General features: G+C 33.3%; 1 protein-coding gene across 1 annotated transcript in view; it reads left to right on the forward strand.

Annotated features, from left to right (window-relative positions):
• The window catches only part of LOC126859029 (elongator complex protein 3), a 97,721-nt gene that overhangs the window by 64,237 nt on the left and 9,050 nt on the right, over positions 1-24,434 (forward strand). The window lies entirely within an intron of this gene.

Genomic DNA, 24,434 nt, shown 5'->3' on the forward strand with positions numbered 1-24,434 from the left:
AAACGAAAGAAAAGATCCAATTTACTCGTAATCGCGTCACCGCTTTGGAGACGATTAATCTCCCCTTGCTTCTTTTCTCTTCTACCTTTTCCATTTCGCGGTGATATTGTATTATGATGTTTTCATGCTGGCTTTCCAATGTATTAACGGAGACAAAGGTACGAAATAAATGTTGGCTCTGCGTGTCAGTAAACTAGATCATAAATGCAAATATCTCGTCAGCAATTTAAGTAATAGTTAAAAGAATTATTTGTCAGAAAAAAATAATTTTTATTTTAACAAATATATAAAATTTGATATATATATATATATATATATATATATATATATACACTTTTTTTATTTTTATAAAATGTAAACCTCAAAAAAAATATACGTTATCGAAATAGTTACATGTCATTATTTGAACAAATATATAAAAACTAGAAATCATAAAATTTTATTTTTTCGAGAGATCTTTATTTTAACAAATATATTCAAAACTATTCAAGAGACAATTTTTTCTAAAGTAAAGCTTAGATAAAATCCATTTGGCAAGCTTTTCAGCAGTATACATACGCGTGTAAATAGAGTCTTGAGCAGGAAGGTGATGCGTTATGAATAGCAAAAGCAGGATGAAATCTGGGTCAGTCTCGTGGAAGAAGATTGGCGCGCTTATGGCTAGGCTGCCGACCGACAGATATTAGAGACCCGTTGACTGGCATCTCTCGGAGTCTCTTAATGCTCCTTAATTAACATCGATGAGAGGCTCGTCAATGTGCATCCCTTTACCGTTTTACCATCTTACTACCTCGCTAACAGGTTGTGGGAATTTCCGCGGTTGGGTAGGACGACGAAAGAGATTGGTGGACAGAGAACGAGCACGATTTACGAGCGCCGTATCTTTTACGCTGCATCTAAAATGCATCCGCTTCGAAGTGAGGACGGTAACATTTTGATCCGATATCGCTCACATCACCGGCAAGTGCGAGACGTAAATGACAAAGTTTAAAATTAACACTTGATTGCAAAAAGCGACATGTTAGAAGAAAAAAATTTATAAAAAGTAGGAATATATATATAGGCGTGTGTGTGTTTTTCCATCCTTTATGAAATTTATTCTTGAAACATTTATTCTTTTCACAATAAAATTCATTTTAAAACATTTTAAATCCCCGAAATGTCAGCAATTAAAACACACACACATATATATATTTAAAAAATATAAATAGTTTGAGAGTTTTTTTAATTTAAATGCATATTTTCATTATTATTCGAGAGAAATTTTAAATCTTTTTATCCTTATAAAATTACCATTACTTAAAGCACTAGTATACCTGTTGAACATGATATTTTGCTCGCAAACATATTTCGTTATACTAATTAGATGTAGTTAAAGGTACAACAGAGATCTACATATTTCAATGTAGTGAAAACGTAAACAACTCATTTAGAAGTACAATTCTTCGTTATATTATAAAAACGAAGAAGAATATTATTCTGACGTAGTCAGCAGCGTAAAACCGCATATTTTTTTCAGCTTCGTTATCAATTCTGAATAGTTCTGTCGGATTCTTCGTTATAAAAAAAGCCAAACGGAAAATACTGGCAATTTTCAACTTAAAAAATTAAGTAAATACATCAATTTTTTTTCTGTATATGAAATAATATTATTTAAAAAAGAAATTAAATATTTTTTCCTCATTTTACCATTTTGTCAATCATTTATATAAATAAATTTCCTTCATATAAAAGCGTCTTTTTATTTTCAACAAATGAGGTTTAATATTCATTAAAATATAAATTTATGAATATAATAAAAAAGACATTTAGAACAAAGATTCTTTGACGTCGCGATAACGCATATTTTTTCATAATATGTTTTACCTAATAAAACCAATAATAGATAGTTTTAAAGAAATCTTTTAAAGATTCTTTTGATAGTATTTTAATAATTTTATGCTAAATTTATATTTAGAAAAAAATTTAATTTTGTTTAGGTATTATTGTATTATTGCAAGAATATTATTACAAAAATACTAAAAGAGAAATCTCAAAGACTCCTTTTATATATACCAATTAATTATATCTACAAATTAAGAGACAGTGCAGTCCAAAATGTTGTTTTATCTATCATAGATGCCTTGGATAATTTCGCGTGATATCACATCCCACATGTAGAATCTGGCAAAGCAGGAGCTGCTAATTTCACGGAATTTCGTAATTACACTCTTTCTTCCTCTTCGCGCAAACCAAACCCCTTTCATCTCGTGTGAAACTGCTTAAATTACGCCGATTTTACACTTCGGAGACCATCACAGTCCGTGCACTCATACAGACATATGTACATGCCGCCAAAGCCGACCTTTGAGTCTTTTCCCTTACGACTAACGACCAATTGGCAATCCAGTTGAACTATTCAGAAACTAGTTCCGATCAAACTGACGTCGTTATTCCGACTTTTGCTGAATTCTACTTCGAGCTTTTTGCTCTTTTTCCTGCCTCTGTAGATTCGTTGTTGCCTTCCCCTTTTGGTAATTAACAATAACTTAAAAATAACAATATACAAGTGTGGCTTATCAATTAAAACTATTATAAAATTTTAAACAGACACATACAGAGCAACTTCGACTTTTAGACAATACACATACATATAATTTATTTTATACATTTCACTAGTCTTTAGTTCCGGTCTATTTGTTCATAAAAAAAAAAAAAAATTATTACTAAAAGTTTCGTCCTTAATTTCATCGTCGTATCGCTTTGTAACGTCCGCTCTCTATGAAATTAATCTTCTGTAAAATACGCTTCAATACGCTTCCGTGCTAGTTCGCGCTTTTAAATCCGAACGGAGCTTTTCTATACATTACTCTCCGGTACAGTTTGTCGGAAGAGAAATATACCGATCAATTTGATATCTTTATTTTCTATCGTGAAAATTGATTGAGTTGCTGTGGGTTGATTGAATTCTTTTCACGTGATCGAATGGAATCAACCATTGTCCGGGGGATTTAGTTTTTAGCATCAAGTAGTACGAATTCGCTATAAGGCAAGTAATAAGTCTCCATTTAATGTCGACGTAATAAGTTGTACAAATATGCGTTTTTCTATAATAAACGAAAGAAAATGTTTACTGTTTAGTAAAAAAATTTAATATATACGTATATTGAATCTTGCTGAAAAATTATTTCAAGATAATATAAATTTCTCAAAATTTTTTTTCTCGTACTTCATCATCGTCTTATTATTTTAATGACGGTAATAATTATTTGATTAATTGCTTGCTGCAATAAAAGATAAAAGGGCAATATAGCTTGAGACTTGAGAATAGGAAGAAGAAGGCGAAGGAATAGTAATCTCCAAGTTATGATCGATGAATCGGTTCTCGTCTATAGAAATTATCACTATTCGGGAGCGGGCTCTTTTGTTCAAGTTTTCGCGATGACATTCGTCTGATCGGGAGGATAAAAATCTTATTCCCTGATCGTAAGATACTTTCGCACCGCGCCAAATTAGATTGAAGGGTGAGAGAGAAGGATTTGGCGAGTGCAACCGGCTGAATTGCAACTGCATTTCTCGCAGAGGAAAATTCAGCGTCGCGTGACGGACTATCGAACTTAAGACAGGCGTTTATCGTCGAAATGGAGAAAGTCAAAATTGACTTCCAGGATATCGTGGATGCCCAATGAAAGGTTACGGAGGAACGATATTATCGGTCGCTGCTAATTCGTCGATATTACTTCGGCACTTTGCCGAGAAGTTCGTCGAAAAGGAAAAGGAGGATGAAGGAGCGAGTAAACGCGCCCCCGGTACCTATGCGAGTTCAAGTCACGGCTGGATATGAGAGGACTCGCCGCTTTCTCGAAGCGATCGGAGTTCTGCTTCAGGAAGAGAACAGAAAAAAAAAAGAAAGAAAAACGTAGCGAAGAAGTGGGATTACAGTGCACCCATTTCTCGGATAACTCTACAAAGTCTACGTAATAAAACAATGCTGAATAAGAAAGTTAACAATTTCAAAAAAAAAAAAAAGATAATCATACACACGTACTCTCACGAATCGAAAAGTTCACCGGAGAAAAAGACTTATTTAAGATATGAGGAACTGGATAATACAATTACACTTTTTGCGTTTCCACTTTCGTAGTACTCTGTAAAGAAATAGTTATTCAGATTATATGTACCTACGAATTTGTCATATTGATATTTTTCTTAAAAGAAAAAATGCAAAGACATTAAACTTGATTTTCTCAAAAAGTCATAATATAAACGTCTTTTTCAGAAATATGTTTATTTTTTTTCTAAAATATACGCTTATATTGCGTTCATTTTTCAAAAATACTCTGTGCTTATTAGTAGTCGACAAGTTATTCGCGATAAGCTTGTAATACGGCAAATGTTCAGAAGAGAGGGAAGGAAGGAAGGAAGGAAGGTAGGAGATGGCGAAAAGTAGCGGAAAGAAAAACGAGAATGAGCTAATAAAAACGTCGACGTTTCTCCGCAAGCTCAATTTCTACGGAATGCGAACGAAGCACGATCCACTTTTCTACTTTATCCTTCGATGTTCGGTCGTTTAACCCTTTAGCGTTACGGCGTAATATAAGAAGATTCCAGCGGTACGCTTCCAGAGATTGTATCATATTTGAATTGACATATAGCGTCTTAATAAATAGCAAATATCCGACGATGGATTTTAAATTTATAAGCACGAACGCTTCGACATGATGCAAAGCTATACGTCAAAAAAATGCTTGTCTCGTTAGCTCTCGATATTTTTACCGTCTTGTCATTTGATTTCGCCGTTTACCCTAAAAATGACCGTTTAATTGATCGATTGTTACGATATGTTACAAGTTAAGAAATTTCATATTGGAAGATTTTTTGACTACTCTTTCAAATTCGTTATTAAAATAACTCAAAAATTGTGAGATAACGCTCCTGTAAGCTTTTTTCTGTTTGATTGATCGCCATATATTCCGTAGATTGCCATCCGTGTATAGTAAGTTATTTATACGCGCAAAAAGAGAGAGAGAGAGAGAGAGAGAGAGAGAGGGAGAGAGAATAAATTTTGAGTTGATGAAAACAAGGATGTTTCGGACACGAATCTCCTAGCTAGACTAATTAACTTTTCACGAGATATTTCGTATCAACTTTGCTCTTTGCGCACGGTTGTAAATCGTTATATTAGACTTTAACAAATTTCGAGGATGCAGTGCGCGCAAAGGTGCTCGCTGCTCGTCAAATGTGCTAGGGAAATTAAGAGGATTCCATAGCCGAATAAGTACATCTCGTGCATTCATGTACTCGTATATTCGTATATTCTCCTACGTCGAGAAATTTGACGAGGAAGAAAATTTATTTCCCGTTTGTCTCTTGCACATCATATATATATATACATTATTGCCGGATATTAAAAAGTTAAAAAGTTATTTTAACAAACAATTTAACGACGAGGACAACGCGCAAGCAAAACGGAGAAATGATAAATTAGCCGGAAAAGCGTGGATCTTTTCTTGTCCAGTACAATTTTCTAGGAACGCGGAGTCGTTGCAGCGATGCGCATTTCTGACTTTAACTCATGCCGTTTGCGTTCCCGACATTAAATTTCCTACTGCATCTCGAGAATAATTCAAAAACCGACAACAACATTGCGTTCTTACAACGAATTAATTCTCATGGAAAATTAGAGAAATATACGCAAAATGCGGCGAGTTATATAACTTCTCAAAAAAGAGTTTATTATTCACTTATCCTCTTTAATTTCAGATCTTAAATTTCTCTCTTTCCTTAAATACGTGATATAGAATTAGTCCAAAATATTTTATTTTTTTCAAAATAAAAATATACGCAAGCGAAAAAAAATACTACGGGAAATATAAAATAAACTATATACCACTAAAAAAATAATAATAAAAATTCTGTATTTCAAAAATAACAAAAGCTTCACTCTTTTAAATTTTATTTCAACTCAATTATCATTTTTCGCCACAAAGATTACAGCTTGACGGATTGAGGCAGTCCAAGGAGTGTAATCTCGGAGATGGATGATTCAATGAATAGTTAACATTTAATACAAGCGCTGGCGAAAGAATAAAGCATGAAGAATAAAGCACGGCACGCAAAACACACGCTATCTTTTTTTTCTAACATCATCTAAATTTTTTCTTTAAATTTTTTTTTTTTATAAAAATTATATATATATATTATAAAAATATCTTTTTATGATTAACGTTTCGTCTTCTTATGACTTTAGGCATTTAAAATTTATATATATTCTTTAATATATCTACACAAGTGGCATAAAAATAGTAATTAAATGTATCATATACTAATTGCGATATTTATATGATAATTATGTGATACGGTGCAAAAATGTATAACATAATTTAAACAAGTGAATTATATATAACTAGGTAAACCCAACTAAATTAACTGGCAATATAAAACTCTACTTTTTAAATTTGATTTATATAAAAGTACTATTTGTAGTGAAATCATGCTCGCATAATCCTCAAATATAAAATTTGAAATATTAAGGGCCATTAATTTAGAAAAATTAATTTTTCCGGCAATTTTAATTAAATGAAATTATAATGGTCAAAAATAATGTTATGAAACGTGCTCCATAAAGCGAATCCTCAAAGCGAATTCTAATTCGACGAACATTCTCCCGCTTCTCGTGAATAGATTGTCTGCAGTCAAACGTCTCGTCTAATCCAAAGGGAGAACGTCTGCCTTCGTAAATGGCCATCCACTCAGTTCTAACGGGATTTCACGACATCTTCGCGACGAATACCGACTAGCGAGATCGTGCATACGGACATCCTGGTATTGTCTCCCGTCTTTCCTCGATGTACCGTCCGACCCTTCGAAATTGCTGTCCTTCCACTTCCAATTATTACTTAACTATGTCACGACAGCAGGAATGAGACATGACCGACGCGACGTATATTGCAACCTAAGCAGGAATGAAATTCCTGATCTGACATATATTTAATTCAATCGATACGTGTTCTTGGAATTGTCTAAAATTTGCAATTACAATGTGATTTACCTAACGCGTTATTTATTGTATTGATAAGAATTGCTTTTATCATCTAATCGTCTAAATCGGGACTTGGTTTTATGATATTCATATGCAAATTATTTAACATTGAAATCAATATATATATATCGACATAATGTAATTCTTATTTGGCAATAATCATAACATATTATTTTTCTATAATAAAAAAAATGAATTGATATCTTATCGTTAAATAAGATATAGACCTATCTCTGAATTTATTTTACAAGAAGCGAGATCATCGAGATATTGAACGAGGCGAAGAAAATAAAAATATTTTACAGATTGTGCAATATTTCGAAATGACATAAACGGAATAATATTTGAACTCTATGCCACATTTGTTTTGATAAAGAAACACAGAAAAAAAAATTAGGAGAGAAACACGATATCTCATCATTATCAGAAAATATGATGATATTGGCGTCATGAGGAAAATAGGTATCACGATCGTGCGGCGAATTAAATAAAGGGAAATGTGAAATTGTAGTCAATATAGCGTTGGTTACGATCTTAGCAAATATAATTGCAAGGAACAATTATTTTCCTTATTACAAACTATGTATATTTTTTGGGGAAAGAGTTTTTAATTTTTTCTAGTAATATAAGTATATATACATATATATTATTTCTATATTTAAATATATATTATATTATATATATAAAATATTACATATATTAATATATAATAGTTTCTTTCGCACAAATGCTCTTATTGTTAGTGAATATTAATTGAATATCAACTAAAATTTATTAAATTTTTAGCTATTATTCATTTTTTCACTTTTACTCTTTTATTAATTATTTTCTTACTTGCATTCAATTAAATCTCTCACTCCTTTTATTTTTCCTTGGATAAAAACAATTTTATTCTTAATGCAGAAGAAATATTTAATTGAGATAATTTAATTACAGTTGCTACCGCGCAATTTATCTCAAAATCCTATTTATTCGAAGGCTTTTATAAAGTTAAGCGTGTTATGAAATTTGCACCACGAACTCACGACGGAAGTATGAAAATGAAGCAGCTGCATCCAAACGAACGCCATTCATCAAGCTGCTCATCCGCAATTAGATTCGCCTTATTTCCTAATATTCATTTCTAACACGCGATTTTTGCGATTATCTATGATGATAGGAATAACTAAGTAATAAATAGTATTATGTTTTAAGGAATAAAATTATTTTTTTATAAAACGTAAAAATTAAATACAAAAATTATATATTTATATTTATATTTATATAATTATATTTTTATTATGAAAATTCAAAATTATATTTTTATAGAAATTATATTCCGAAAAGTATTAAATTGTAATTTTGCTGCTCTTTCATAAATATATTTTTTTGTTTTTCTTACAGTATGAGAAAAATATCTCCTACTGTTATTTTGTAAAACAGCTCATTTCTTTCCCCGATTAATGTCATACATATAGAGATCTTCAGTAAACGACGTTCTTTCTATTAAATGAGCCTGAAATTGTGTTATGCGAGTGGCGCAACCAATTGGCTGGAAAATGAGAAATGTCGACTCGCACTAATTAGAGTCGGAGACTTGACCCTCGTTCTTTTCATGTACAGGATAATTATTGTGTGAAATCCCCTTTAATGGCAAATTCTACACATGTAGAGTCCGATAATACGAATATAGGACTGCGGTGACTTTTATTAACCGAATATAACACAGAGATATCACGGAATGTTATCAAAACAAAACGCGACCTGCAATATCAAACAATCCTATAATGAGTGCGCATGTAGTTGCTTGATATATTTATGAATTATTTCTGCTCATGAACACTGGATTAATGATCTATTTAACATAATTAAGACACTTCTTAATTAATTCGCTCAAATATTAGAAGTAATCAGGAGTTATTCGGAGAAGTTGTATTTATAAATCAATTTTTCAATCTCTTTAAAATGTGTATATATATATATGCAAGATGATTTATTCTATCCTAAGTAAATTTTTTCAAAGTCGAAAAATCATTGATTAACATTTATACATTAAAAAAACTATTGAGTTTTTTTTATAAAAAAAAGTAAAGAGAATTACTTTTCCTTAATTAAATGGTCTCGTTTTCTTATTTAAAAAAATCGCACTTCTTGCGCACTTTTAATGATGCGATTATATCAAAGTGAATTTAAATCCATATAAAAAATGTTTTGAAAGAATATTTAAAACAAAAATTGTTCTAAACAACGGTTAAGTATGTTGACAAACTACCAGTTATTTCACAAATGAGAAGTATCTAGTAATATTAATTAATATCATCACTATTCGATTGCGCGACAATCGTACAAATCGGACAATTTCACGTTTAATCGCAAATTCAAACTATCGTGTACATATTCAAAATTCGAACATTGCGAATGATGTTTTTTAATAGTTCACGAAAAACTCGATAATAACGCTCGACTAAAAAATACACTCTCTCTGGTTTAATAAATGTATGACGAGCAAATTGGTTCTTGAGACCATTCAAAAATATCGATTGTACGTAAAAAGCGAAATAATAATTGATGCTAATATAACCCAATAATGTTATTTTCGTTAAACATGATATATATTTTTATAAAAATTATATTTACATTTACATTTATTTAAACGCTAAAAATGCGTATTTTTAAATGTAAGTAAAATTGAGAAATTATAATAAAATGCGAAATTTATTGAGGGAGAAAAGGAGAAAAATTGAAAAAACTGAAAAAATTGAAAATATCAAGTTGCTTAAACATTTGTTATCCGACGCATTGTTCTCCTTGTATAGTTTTTTATTGTTTCACAAGCGATTGTCTTCTGGGATGAGTTAAAACTAGTTGGACAAATGAATCATTAAAATGCAAAACGAGAATCAAAGCATGGAATTAGATTGGATAGACCGGCTGCCTGAAACTAGCCGAAATATTGCACGTGAACCAAAATCGTATATGAGAAGTGATATTTATGTTGGATTATTTCACGTTCTTCTGAAAGATTGAATATTATAGAAAATATACTACAATAGCGGTGAAAATTGTGAATAAAAAAGAGTAAATCTGAAATTTTTGTTGCATTTTATTTTTTACAAATAATTATTTTTGCGAAATATAAAACTTTAGATTTTGTTTTTTGTAGAATCGTAGAAACGTATAAATTGTAATAAAGTTAAATATATATTCAATATATTTTTTCTTTCAAGTATTTTTCTTTTTTCCATTAAAGTAATATCGCAACTTACAATTTAGAAATTTATTGACATAAAAGAATGATCAATTTTTCTCAAATCAAAATCAAAGATTAAAAAAATTAATCGATATATCATAATATTATATAAAAAAAAATGCATATTTTAATAAAAGAATATATCTATGAATATCATTTATGAACCTTCTTTTTATTCGTGACAATTGACGAAGTTGTGACAATTATCCTAAATTCCTTTTTTCTACATCTGTAAAGTCATCCAGAATTACACGAGTCTCTCTATCCTTGAGTCAAAGAATGTATACGCACTTCAAATTGAATTTCTAAATGCCAATATACGACCAATGTCGATTCGCGTTGAAAAACGACGCGTGACAAGAAAGAAGTCACGTTGTACATAAGTACAAACGACAGCGTCATTTTTCTGCACGGCTTCCCGACGTTCCCCGAGAGGCGCATGACGCTGTAGACACCGTTTACATGCACACGCATATGCACTTTGCACTTGCGGGCGGGCGAGATAGACGCGCGAGGATGGAATGACAGGAAGTGGAAGGATATTAGCCTGGATGTCATACCACGTAATGGGAGGAGATGAGCGAACCCTTCCCGCCACTTGCACCCCTCTCTATACGTCTCCCGAGGGTACGAGATACCCCGATACACTCAGGGAAGATAGGGTATGGTATTCGCTCTTCGTCCGGCGACAGAACTCTATCGCGATATTGACTGCTCCTGACATGGCAGCGTCTGCTTTCCTCTACACGGGAAAGATAATGGGGATTCGAATCAGCGAGTGCCGATGATGAAATGTTTCATGGAAATGAGGAAAGCATGATTACATATTCCGAGATAATGGTATTTTTACTCACGTAAAGATTTATCTTAATTATTTGAAACAAATATAATTTTATTCTCATAAAAAACATTACCACTAAATTATCTCTCTCTTCAAGTTTTGGATAATAAAATTTCAATCTTATATTTTAGACCAATAAATAAATAAATAAATAATAAATAATAAATAAATAATAATAAAAATATATTTTCGCTCGATAAAACTCAATTTTTTTTTTTTTTGTACAATTACAAAGTAATAAAAAATAATTGAAAATAACATATTACACTAGAAATATTTATTGAGGTAACTTTGAGAATTCCTTGAATTTACTTTTTTTCATTAACAATGTATTGTTAATTATGTAGTGCGATGTTACGTATTTTAAACGGAATAATTTCGATTTTCGACAATCATCGAAATTAATAATTAATTGAGATCACAGTATTGTGTACCTTTCAAGTTTGATTGAATGCTCTTATCGCAACATTTTCTTGTATACTAAGAACGACGCCGGATGATGCCGAGGCAGGAATAAGAAAGTCAAGCTTCGGCGCGAAAGAAACTTCTTCCATGGAAAAACACTTTCGCAGCAAAAAGAGAGTCACGAATCATGAGTATCGAGTTTTCGCGTCTGCTGCTGCTTTATTGCCGTTTAGACTTCTTTTCGCTTCGCTTTGTTTGACTTGGTCGTTTGCCTCGTCTCTCCCGTAAAGTGGAATAATCTCTCACACCGTTCCCTCAATGCCGTTTCGCGTTGTTTCGCTAAGGAATTCGCCAGTTACGCGTTACTTAGAATCAACGAGAAAAAATGAGAAAAGTTTTTTTCTCAAGTGACACAGGTCTCTATCTTCTCGAAAAAAATCATCGCATCGGCTCCTATCCATAGATGACATAGATATTTCGCGAAATATACGAACATTGTTGAATACTTGCAAGATCGATGAGTTTGCCGAAATTAAAAGAATAAATGTTTCATAAATGTGTAAAATTCCAACCGTGTAAAATTGATTTAAACCGTAAGATAAAACAATAGATTAATTTTAATAATGACATTAATAATTATCGCGCAAATAATTAAAATATCGCAAGAATACACATATTCATATTCACTTCACGTTATTTTAATAATTTATTTTATATTGCATATTCGCGTTTTACCATGAATAATAAATCTGACTACTATAATTTCGATAAAATGTTTAACTTGTTTTTCGACCTTCCTAGAGAACGTGCTAATTGTCATCTTGATTTTCATTTCGCGGAGATCTCGATATGCAGTAAAATCCGACCGCGTATTTGCGACGGTATGTAATACAAAGCTGGTTGCAGTTTCACGATTGCGGGATGTGATGCGAACCAAGTGGTAGTGGTTATCAATGGGAAACATCGTGCAAATGTGACAAGCGCCGGCGGCGTATACGGGGCGCGTCTCACCACTATATATATTACAACGTATGCATATGTATGCATAAATAACGTTGAACCGGACCCGAACGTCTCCGGTCAAATTACGTGCTTACGTTGGTTGCGAATCGCCGGTCGATTGCTTCGCAGAGCGTGCAAAATCGGTTTTGGCCACTCGTGGGACCGTGGCAAAACGGTTTCCCCGTGACCATTTCCTGCTCGATGAAGGTAACGCGGACTCTCCTAGACATTCGGAAGTTAGTCGACCGAATACCCGTCGAATTACGCCTCGGGAGCTACAGCGATGTGAACAGAGAAATTTTGTAGACTATCGAGCACTTGAAGTTTTTACATCTTTCTAAAAGACGCTGAAATCTATTACGCTCTCTTATGTATTCGCACTCGACGATTCTGTTTCACTAATGTGATTTTTATTGCAATACTGACGAATTATTTTTACAATTTTTGCTTTTTTTTTTGGTGTCTTTCGACATGTTCTAATTATGCAAAGTGTGTAAAGTACTCAATATTACCGAATCAATGCATTAACAGTGGTCAAATTTCCGTAATTAAAATTTCACTTTCGATAAACTCGAATTTTTCTATCAAAGCAATTTATCTAAATTTTCTTCCTTGAAATACTAAATCGTTTTTTCTAAATTAAATTATTCTCAATCGCAAAATTGATCTTCTCTATTATATCGAATACATTGAAAATCTGCCAATTCATCGCGCAACGGAACGATGGAGAAGTTTTCCATATCAGATGTCACAATTTCAACTCTTAAAAAGGCTTTTATGATTGATCCAAAAAATATTTAAACACTCCTCTATCTCTAAAAGGCGCGACATCATCGTGCACTCATGCGCGCTATGAATTTCGCCGGAATGTTGACAATTAAAAAAAGTGACGCGGTTGCGCGGCTCGCGTGGTAGGTGATAGGCTCAGAAGTGAAGTCATAGGATGGTATTTGATGGTCGCGATCGATAGCTCGAGGACTGTACCGGGCACAAAGCGAGATCCAACACCGGCTTGTTAACGCTGGTTTAACACCGAGCAGTTGCGTACGCACTGTCTCGCACGTGTGTCTGTCTGTCACTCTCTCTCTCTCTCTCTGTCTCTCATGCTTTCTCTTTATCTCTATTTCTATCTCTCTCTGTATTACTCCCATACACATATGTACCCGTGTTTACTCGTGTCCTGCCAGTGTGCGCGCGCGATATTTGTCATAGGAAACCACACAATAGTCTGTCACACCGCGGCTCGTCTATAGGGAGCCGATATATACATATACTCTTCCCTTCTATCCTTTCGCTCCTCTCACACACTCGCTCTCTCTCTCTCTCTCTCTCTCTCTCTCTCTCTCGTTCTCTCTGTTCTCACATATACAGTGCAACGATGAAACCGATGCATCCCAATCCTTTCGGCTTCAAGTGTCGATACGTTCAACACAATAGCCTTGCCTTCCTCCTATCGCTTGTCCCCTAACTCGATCAGGATATTAATCGGCATTTTTATTCACATTTTTATATTAAATATAAAAATGTAGAAGAAAAGAGAAAAATATATAACTGAGTTTCGCATTTAATATATCAAATTATTTACGATTTCTTATAGTTTTATGTTGCGTATTTTGTCTAACATTTTATATAGCTTTTAAAGTTTTAATATTTATGGTTCCCTTGCGTGATTAAGAATATATGTTATCACTAATGAAATAAATCTTTTTTATCGATCTGCATCATAAACAGGGGAAGAAGCAAAGATAAACAGTAATTGATAATAAATTAGACTTAATTACTTGATGCAATTAAATTTCAATTAATTGATCTATTCTTAAGATGTATCATGTACAGCTCTCCCTTTGTTTCGCGCTAATCCCGACAGCGAGAGTATACAACCGTGAATCAGAGAGAATAGTCGCAACTGTATATTATAAGAATTGCATCGATGTGGTGACGTCGATGAATAGTAAAATAAAATAAAATAAAATCATCCCTCGCGCAATTTTCGTTCACAAATCCGCTCGCGAGAGTCGCGCTCTGTTCGCAGCCTTTCCGCGGTACCGGGCCGGAAGGAAGCACACGAATGGAACGCGATAAGCTGTAAAAACCGTTACAGATAATAGAGTAATACTCCTTCCATGCTTCCTCGCTCGGTTTAAAGCGAGGGGGAAATAAAGCGTACGCCAATCCGTTTTATCCTGAAATCCGCGAGCCGCGGCGGAGTTTGGTTGGCGGTTATATTCGCGCGTGGCGGAGTTTCTGTGGCTGGGCATTTGCAGTTTTACTCGCGGATTTAGAAGTAGTATATAATATCTACGTCGCGGTGTATTGTTAAGCTGTCGCGTGGATAATGGCGCTTGATTCTGAATTATGCGAGACGAAAAGACTCATCATCTCGTCGGACTCGCTTGCGAACGTGGCTGAATGAAACATTAGATGTCATCATAGCCGACGACGAGAAATTATTGTTTTAAATAACAATTTAATTGACTATTAAATTAAATGACGCACACATTTATTTCTCAGCGAAATTTTGCTCTTCTTCTCGCCATTGTCCTACGGCGCACAAACTGAGATTAATCGCGAGCTCTCTCATTGTCATTTTATCTTGCAGCCATTGGTATTTATCTAACGTACGCGGTTTCTCTCGTTTACTTTTCGGATAACTTCAAAGATTGTAAACCTGATATAAACGTGATATTTTTTTAGAAATGTGTAATGCACAAATACGCGAAAGCAGAATATTTATTAATCTCTGCGTTTATAATCCCCACGAGAACTCATTCATAACTTTTGAAATAATCCTCGATTCATAAAACTTTTACCAATTTATGAGAGTCATTTTTTATTACGTATACACGATAAGCTGTTATTAAAGTGTCACTTTTTTAATTGTCCCAATTCATTTTATAGGAGTAAAATATGTTAGCGCGATGTCATATTCGAAATGTGTCGTTTACGACACAATATTCTGTATAAATTTGATAATATTCACGTGTGGCAGGTTAATGGTTGGCGCGGTGGTCGACTGCGTGGCCGAAATTCGATATTGCAATTCGATGCATTGACCCGATGAAGTACCGAGTAACTGCGAACACCACAGGCAAGTAAACAGTGTCCCGTGCTCAAAGTCGGGAGATCAATCAATTCATATCCTCTTCCTCTGTTTAGATTGCAATAGGCGGCGCAATACATTTGATCGTAGTTGCGATCGAGTTTGAAATTACGCTTGAGTATGGGTGTGTGTGTGTTTCGTATTTCTATACGATTTGCTTCATGAGTGAAAAATAAACGTAACAATTGATAAACATCGGTGCGATGGAAAAAGGAGTAGTATTTCAATAGCATATTTAATTTATCTCACCAAACACATTTTACACAAAGACTGTATCGTGAATTTATTTTTTATTATAAATTTATTATGAAATTATAAAAAATTTCATAAAAAAGAAAAAATGAGAAAGTATGAGAATTAGTTTTTGATCGAAGCTCCGCTCTTGCACGATACTTTTAGTTACATTGCAACAAACTGCTGTAATTAAAAAAGTTTTTGTCTATTATTTTTCGACGCACTGCGATGCACAAAACGAACAAAATTCTGTCTCTTCAATTGAAGTAAAAAAAGAATATTTTGTAATATACGGATTATACAATTTGAAAATATTTTCCTCGCGAGAAGTTCTCTCTTTTTTTTTGTTGCGATATTTCTTTTATCATTTTTCTACGCGAAACGAGATTTACTTCCGATAATGACGCAACTCGCGCGCAAATTAACAAACTATAAAGTTTTTCAACGAGTCTCGAAAATTGATGACAATATTCACCGTCGCGATGATACGTCAATATGCTTTAGAAAAATTCATACAATGCTATCGATGCAATTATTGTTATCCGAGACTTAAGTCGCACTCCAGGTCGCCTATATCCTACAAAACGCTTCCTTGCTCTTAATCCTTAATTAACCTAAATTTGAACCAATTCCGACCAATTCCGAATACTTTCTCAGTTGGATGCGAACTTTAATCTCGGCCCGACTTGCGCTCGTATAACTTTACCGAAGTGGCGATCGGGATTTTACTTTGAAGGGAAAACAAGCGATATCTTGGGCGCAAAACAGTGTAGAGAATTTGCAAGTTATTTCGAGAGAGAACAGTAAATATTATACGTTCGTCGTGACTATCGCATAATAATTTGACAATTTTGTCAGGGCAAACGACAGATTTATGCTCTGCTTCACAAACAAAGAGGCGTATATTTTTGCCGGCATATAGATGTGAATAACAATGGCGTACGCATGGAAAAATATTTTTATAGCCGTTTCTGTATTCTTTTCAAAATTTATTTCGCTCGTCCACGGTAGCAGTATTCAAATAATAAAAGCACATACGCGAAGTGCGGCGGAAGGATATGACTTTTAAAACCTGGCGCGTTGGCAAACATTGAGATGCGAATAACAGTGCGTAACATGGCTCATATTATTTTAATAGTCCTGGAAGATTCAAAAAACTGAAATATCGTGTTTTTCTCGAATTATTTGTCAAAAATAGACATCTGATGTTAAATTAGTTTTAATATCTTCTTTGTTATGTTAAATCATTCATATCATTTTTTTTTTCAAAATTTTTCTTTACGTAAGATTTGCATATAGTCTGGCAAAAAAATTTAAATTCCTAATAACGTTGCCAATTCAACACATGCAACAATACAAGCTATATGAAGAGTGTTATAATAAGAAAAATTCTAAGAAAAATTTTTATCAAATTCAAACGTGTGTTTTTTTCTTTCATTATATATCTGCTCTTGAAAAAAAAGAATTTGTTACTAAGAATTTATACTTTAATGTAAATATTATTTGAAGATTTATTATTTAAAGGATGGCAATAAATGAAATTAGTTCTCTGAATGCATTTCATTTCTCTCCACTCTTGTCAGATTCCAAAATAAATAATATAATAGCAGTACAGCAGAGCTTTCAATGAGTTGTGAAATCAGTACCGGAAGACCTTTACCTTCTTCGAGCCACTCTTTTGCTTCGAAGCTCTACAAAGCCTCTTGAATTGCTTCAACAATATTGAGTATACAACATGAGCTTGCAATTTATTTCCAGCAAAATTTCTTTTCATCTGTATAAAATTTATTCAGTATTTGCATTAAGAAGATCCGTGATCATCTATCCTAATTAGATACGAGATATTTTTAGGTACCTATTCAACCTTCCAACATCAAGACATATTTTAATGAATTTGGAGAAAGACGCACTAAAAAATTGTAAAATAAAAATTTGCGTTGCAAAATTTCTAAAATTTATTTTTGCAGTTTTATAATTCATATGACTTTCTTTCGAATAATTATTTTTAATTATTAACATTTCAAATAACATCTTTATTTAATATCTTGTATAGATATATTTTAAAGAAATTTCCAGATTTAAAGATATATCTATCGTTTATAGAATATTATTTATTAAGGTTGATTAATAAGATAGTACGTTTATCCATTCCGCTCCCATAAACAATAATAGCACGATTTCACGGAGTAGATCACAAATTACACGTATAGCCAAACTTGTATTGTGGCACGTAAGCAGAATAAATAGCTACTGGAAAATTTTCAGCAACACACATGAGGGAAAGGGTCAGGAAGCACATCCCGGCTGGTGGTTGCATCGCACGTGTACGCGCTCCCATGCCTGACCACACGCGCGCAAATCCCAGCGTCGCGATGGATGCGTCGCGATGCGCGCGAGTGGTGTGTGCGTGTCGCGGAGAGCAGGATTTGGGAAAGTCCCAGCCGTAAAGAGTAAATTACGATGGCCGGTCTCGGTTCACAGTTTTACGCCGCCGTTTCTGGTGCTTTTCGTCGGTGCTCGCGCCCTCGGGTCGCATTGTGCACCTATCGGTGTTTTTGCGCGAGGGATACATCGTCGTTCGCCGAATAAACCGTGTGTGTATATATACACGCATTGCGTGCACGAGTGGTCATGCGAAGAGACAACTCTCGCGCCATAAATATATTACCTGCGAAACAAACTGCCCCGGAAACACGAAACTTGGCACTCGCATGCGCGCCGAACACGCAAACATGAAATGTCATTCTATCATTTATTCAATTGCTGCTTAACAAATATTGCGACAAATTTTAAACACCGACGTGGAGCTTACGTATCGCGCTGATTATTAAATAATGTGTAGTTTCTCGTTCATATAACTTTTGAAATAGTGATTATACGAAGATTATTTAATTTTTAAATATCTCGCGCGTATTAATTTCTATTCTGTTTTATTTTCAATCATATAAAAGAGCGGATATAATGGAATCGCCATTTTATTATATTTTTATGCTAGAAGATTATCTCGCAAAAAACAATCGATAAATGCTCGAGTAAGGTAAGATTTTTCACAGCTCGTTCACAAACCGGATATTAATATCCGTGTTGCGATTCAAAGCAAGGCTTTTTTTCCCACAAAGCTGATTCGTTTCATTAACGCAAAATACAACCATACATTTAATCATTTCTCTCGTTTCTTTTGCTAAATAGAAATAAAAAAAGATTCTATGGAAACATTTCTTGAATATATGTATATTTATCAAAGCGCTAATATTCCGTGATGTTTTTCTGCTTTATCAGACAAAAGAATATCAGGATAACTTTTACTATATCCTGTGTAATGAGATTATTTTCTTCTCTTTTACGGTTATTCGTTTTTATTGCAGTTGTACTCAAAGATTTTTGGTTCGATCATGTAAGAATAACTAAATCAAGGAATCCGAGAAATTAATGCCACATATCAGACGGTCGCTGAGCAATCTAGCCATTTTTTTATTAATTAAATATTTCGTATAAAAAGATGATTAAATTATTAAAATGTAATTACTTTAGAAATGTAATTACTGTAAGAAAATATAATTACTTTTAATTGAACATAAACAAATTAATTTTTCATTTTAAATTTCAAACTATGTAAAAATTTAAGAAATAAATGATATATTTTGTTAATTTAATGCAACTGTTTTATCGTAATTCTGATATGTACGTGATGTTTTTCTCTTATAACAAACACGCTATATATACTAATATGCTTTTAATTATATTATTAATTATATTATTGCACATTGATGTTTGTGCTATTTAACAGTATTGCAAATCAATTAAATGCACATTTAATTGCGCGCTAAAATGTGCGCAAAAAAAACCCGCTCTTAACATAAGTTCGCAGCATCTTTTCGGCGCGAAAAGATGTAGCGTGAAAAAATGCCGCTAAATCTTATACGTGAGGCTTACTCACCTGTGTGTAAGTAGTGCGAGGAGAAGCGGGAGTCGAGAGCGAAAAAGAGAATGGTGAGAAGCTCAAAATTCAAAGACTGCTATCCAACATCTACTGTATTCCGTCTCCGTGTCTTTCTTCCCTCTGGAGAAGAAATGTTCTTCGCGTCAATCGCTGAAGGGTTTTCCTTAATGGTCGAAAAACTTCGCTAGGCAGGCGCTCCCAACATGAAAAGAGCTCTGTAAATTTAGAAAAAGAAACAATTCTATAACAAAGAGAAAGTCTTTTTTGCAGAAAGTATAAAGAAAAAAATTCGGATTTATTTCTTATTTATTTCCTTGTGTATATATAACCCCAGAACAAACATGACACGAAAATATATATATATATATATATATATATATATATATATATATATATATATATTTTAATGACACAAATATTTAATAATAGTTATACAATAGTTAAAAATTTCATTCGTTTATTAATATCACAAAACCTAACGGATTATGATTGTCAATTGTATCAAAAAATATTGCAATATTACAATAAAATATAACAATATTAATTATTATGATAATTCATCTTAGACTAGTTTTCTAGATCAGTTCTCCAATAAACTCTCTTTCTCCTAATTAAAGGAGTTGTACCGTAACGCGACATTTCTCGTATAAGCGAAAAAAATTTTCACTCTACATATTTATATATATATATATATATATAAATATACCTCGTTATCACGTTAATCACAATATTACAGAACATTTTCATAAAGTGTTCTAAAATGCGAGCAAGAAAGTTGGGCTTTACACATTATACGTTATCCGGAGACAAAAGCATATGTGTATGCATTGCTAAAAAGTGCAGACGGTGTCGTAACATCGTTGAAAGGTAAAAAGAAAATTAGTGAAATGTAATAATAGTTACGCGGATTTTCCCAATGTTGGTAAAATATACTTTCCCCGACCAGAACATTATTCGCCACAACCTATGTATATCACGAAGAAAATGCGATAGGTGCGCATATATCTTTTTTACAGGCGCGTTTTCTACAAAAAAAAAACTCAAAAAAAAAATTCATATCATAATTTCGCACAAATAATTTCTTATCTAAATGTAATAATTACAAATGTAATAATTGACAAATATTGTGCATGACATTTTCAAAAAATATTTCCAATACTACTTAAATCCTCCTTTAATATGGGATACTATAATTGAACGTAATATAATTCATATCATTAATTAGATTTACCTATTAGATTAATTAGATTAAATTGAAATTAATAAATAATCTCGATCACTCTTTTCTATTTTAATTAATTATGTTTCATTTTAAGCGACAAAATTAAAAATATTTTAGTGCTTCAAACACTGTCTGCAATAATTTTTTGATGAAAACTGCATATAAAAATAATGTGAATTTTATAATGTATAATTAATCATAAGCTTTTTTATTTGATATAGAATGTTCTAAATTAACACAAATATTTGCTTTTAATAGCAAACTTTTCGAGTAGTTTTTTTACGTGATTTTTCAACTTTTAAATATTTTGATAAAATGCCATATTTTTTTAATTCATTAATTCTTAATTGTTAAACTTTAACTTCAATTATATTTCATTAATCAAATTATCTATATCAAGATTTTATGTTAAAATAAAGATCGCTCAAAATTATTTAAGAAGTTCTATTTCATTTACTAACAACTTTATGAATCTCTAATTCGCAAAAAAATCCTTTACAATCGCAAAGTTAAAAAGAATATCAAGTGATCATGTCATATGAATACTTCATAATACGTTCTCGCACAATTCAAAGTGCAATGTAAATGGGATTGCAAGCACCGTTACCGGTTTCACATTTTATTCAAGAGTTTTGGGAGTTTCTAATAAAGTACCGCATCGTCGTAAATTGCAGCACTTACCCGATATTAAATCGAGAGATTGGACACGGTTGTGTACGTTGAATGCGTGTTGATTGAGATTTATCGACGCGACGGGATGGGCGCGTGTCGTTTTCTGCAACGGGGAAACAATCTGTCTCGGATAAAAGTCTGTTGATTGAAAATTTCATGGCTACGAATTGTGTTGCTTAAACTTTCATCAGCCGAGCGTTAAAAACGCCGTTCGTCGTGCGCGAAATCGACGTATCACCCTCCTCCCTTCCCATATTTTTCGCGAATTATATAAGATTAGAGAATATAATACCGGATTGTAAATCGCGAGTATATGTATCGTGCATAATACACTAATGAGAAGTTCATTTATCCCATGAAAATCGAGTTTTTCTGTCGACAGCTGATCGCAAATTGATAAGCTCATAATGAGATAGAACGATCATCGCTCGCGCGAAGCTATTTAAATAACAACTCAATAAGCTCCCTTTAGTTTGCTATATTATCGCTCTCGCGAAATAATATAATTAATCATTACATTTACATTATAGAAGTATCTACATTTTATTGGTGGGCTTTTTATTTTATTGGTGTGTTTTTTTTACTAATTTATTTCTCATTTCGCGCAATATTGAGAAATATAAAAATTATGAACGTAACATTATGAACATAAAATTAATTTTTGATATATCACATATAAATGTTAAATTTATTAATTTCTTTACCAATTTCTTTTTTATTTCGCATAATATTGGAAAAGAAAAATATCAAAAATTATTGGCAGAAAATTAATTTTTGTAAATTATTGTAATTTGTTGTGTATCATGTATAAAAATGTAAAATTTATAAATTTGCTTTGTTTGGTAATACATGGTTATTAAAATTAAATGTCGACTGTTTCAAAGAGATTTACGTTATATTTACATATCATCGTTTTAATAACTTATTTTTCATATCATCTGTATCATTTTGATCAATTACTATCCAGACATCTTCCTCTCCAAAAATATAATTATAATCGAAAATAAATTTTTAAATACAAAAGTTTAATTATCGATGAATCTACATTTTTTCAAGCATCTAATTTATTGCCTCCAGAATTCACACAATAATCAAACAATTTAATCTCCCTGAAATTGAAGGAAAGCCGCTATCGATGCATCGATCTAAGCGCTTGTGAGGGGAGATTGCTGAAAACTGGCCGAAAGTGCCGCGATAGCGGAGGCCATTTGAAATTACCAGGTAATTAATATTCAAGCTAGCCTCGTGCGGTCTGCCGTCGTCGCTCGCCTATAACTATAACCTGGAACCTCCTCCTCTTCCAGGAACTAAGTCAATACGTAACGCAATTACTTGACAAGCGGATGTAGTGGCTTGCTGCGGCACTTTCCGCGCTGCATCCCCTTCTACCCGGTTATGCGTCCCCATAAGGAAAACTCGATGCGACGCGACCCCCGATAAGTGTTTGTGTGCGTCGCGTTATCCGTGTTTGTTCCTATCGTGTGTGTTCGCGCCGCGCCCGATGTTGTTATGCAAGGAACGTGTTTAACTTTAGCGAGCCGCGTAACCATATTGCCCGAATGCATATGCAGCCGTGCGGCCTCCCCCTCCTCCCTTCGCGAATAAAGCGATATCGCGGGGACTATAACGGATATAATGGCCGTTGCAAGCATTTACACTTTAGTGCGTGCAAAACGTCATCGAGTACTTTAAAGAGTTTCCTAAGCAAGCAAATAAATGTGGGGGGAGAGGGCGAAGGGAGAATCGGTAAACCTCGAACGGGGTAATTTTATAATTAAAAACATTACATACAACAACATTAATGCGTTTTGCAGCGAATATATTTAATTCTCGCATGTATGATTATATATAATTAGGCATAATATTAACTGTATTAAATAATACATATTATTAGATAATATAATTTATAATATATTTTTTATCTGTTATATATATATATAGTTAATAACTATATATAATTATATATTGAAATATATGATGATTTGAGCGTGCATAAGCAATATTAAAACAATAATTATCCACGATAAATTTTCACGCAACGTTCCTGGAAATGTGAAGTTACCGCTTTTCCCTCGCTCGTGGAGTGTATAAATTGATTGGTGACTGATATCATTAGCTTAAGTGAAGTACGGGATATGTACATCGTTGTCAGTGCATGCGCAGCCACGAAAGCACGTCGATATCGATATCACGCACACAATGTGCTGCCGTATGATAAATGCGGCTGTGTACAAACGGGGGAAGGGTACGATGTGAAATAAGATATCGCTTTATAGACGATGCATCAGCCCATATGATCGCCTGACTACGGAAATTAAGTCGCTCGCGGCGTACATTAAGCACCGTGTAGTATATATACGTATCGGGTTAGATAAATTCGTACTCGATAATCTCAGCGTTGCTTGAAGGAGCACGCGCTGCGTAAAAATATAAATTACTCCGATATTTTATAATCCTGAAATATGTATCTTCAAAAATGCACGCGCTAATAGCTTCGCGTAATTTTAAACATTTTTACTCTCAAAAAATCGTCGAATCACTCAATTAAACTTCCATTTCCCTCTCTCTCTCTCTCTCTCTCTCTCTCTTTTGCGCGATATTTTATTCTTAAAATTTTAAATAGTCAGGAATTAAACGCGATCGGTATGCGCACAGTATTTCGAGCGTGTTAGTGCCGAATGATTAGACAAGGAATGCATGTGTATCGATTAAAGTTGACCGGGGCCGGTGTGCGCTCATGCATGCACGTCATTCCCGAAAGAGTAAGA

This window comes from Cataglyphis hispanica, chromosome 2 (genome assembly GCF_021464435.1).
Source record: "Cataglyphis hispanica isolate Lineage 1 chromosome 2, ULB_Chis1_1.0, whole genome shotgun sequence".
Classification (NCBI taxonomy): domain Eukaryota; kingdom Metazoa; phylum Arthropoda; class Insecta; order Hymenoptera; family Formicidae; genus Cataglyphis; species Cataglyphis hispanica.